Source organism: Chrysochloris asiatica, unplaced genomic scaffold (genome assembly GCF_000296735.1).
Source record: "Chrysochloris asiatica unplaced genomic scaffold, ChrAsi1.0 scaffold00074, whole genome shotgun sequence".
Lineage (NCBI taxonomy): Eukaryota > Metazoa > Chordata > Mammalia > Afrosoricida > Chrysochloridae > Chrysochloris > Chrysochloris asiatica.
In genome coordinates, this window is record NW_006408592.1 from 9,037,844 (window position 1) to 9,039,190 (window position 1,347).

Sequence of the window (1,347 nt, forward strand, 5' to 3'; positions counted from 1 at the left end):
TTTAATCCATGTTGAGTTGGTGTTTGTATAAGGTGTGGGGTAAAGGTCTTATTTCAGTCTTTTGCATATCGCTTTCCAGTTCTGCCATCCCCATCTATTGAGGAGACTATAACCTCCCCATGCGATATATTTAGGTGTTTTGTCAAAAATCAGTTGGCTGTATGTAGATGTGTTAATTTTTGGATTCCCAACTCTGTTCCATTGATCTGTGTATCTTTCATTATACCAGTACCAAGCTGTTTTGACCATTGTAGCCATGTAATAAATTTTGAAGTCAGGGAGTTAGAGTTTTCCACCTTCTTCTTTTTCTTCTTAAGCAGTGCTTAGCTTGGTTGTGTTTTGATCCTTGCAAGTATAGGCCAATATTTGTATCTTAGATGGATAAACAATATCTTAGCAGTAGGATAAACACTGGACTGCTAACCCCAAGGCCAAAGGTTAACCCACCATTCACTCCACATTGTCACTCTGAGTCAGAAGCAGCTCGATAGCATTTGTCAACAGCAAGCTTTTAAGACCCAAGACACTACACATTAAACCAGATTGTAGAACATTATCTTTGTGAAGTATGTTATGCCAATTGACTAAGTTATCTTCCCAGATTATGGACCAACAACCTTTGACCCAGTAAGCCAATTTAACAAGTTGTTGGGAGATTTCTAGGAAGATTCTGTAACTGTGCTCCTATGTGGTTTGTTATACCATGGGTATATATGCAACATACACAATGGTTATGAATGAGATCTGTTCCTAAGGGTGTCTTAAAGTCAAATTTGTAAGGAAGTTGGAAAAGATACAAAAAGTTCTTATTTAGTCTTTTTTTAGTGGAAGAAAAAGTTCATAGTATTTTCTATGATTTAAAAGCTGTTCATGCAGCAAGTAAGGCAATTATAAAAATAGATTTGCTGTGAGTTGAGTTTGGCTTTATCAGTTCAAAGTGATGGCAAATTTGCATAATATTAGGGAGTAAGTACTAATTATCCTTAAGTTGATTTTTTTGGAACCCAGAGACTGACGATATACATATGTCTATATATGCATGTGTATTTTATTATGCCTTCCTCTACACATATATGTAGAGTCCTGGTGTGGTGCTGTGGGTTAGTGTACTAGACTGCAAAGCCATTTGAACTGAGAGGTCGGCAGTTCAAACTCACCATTTACTCCCTATATAGGGTCGCTATGAGTCAGAACTGACTAGATGGCATTTAACAGTAACAACAATACACATATATTGTTGTGGCTCTGTAGGATAAGTTGAATGTCAGTGGTTTAATTCCACTAGTCAATCCTCAAAACTCTATGAAGGGTAGTAGTGAGTTGGCACTTACTGGATGGCATTTAACA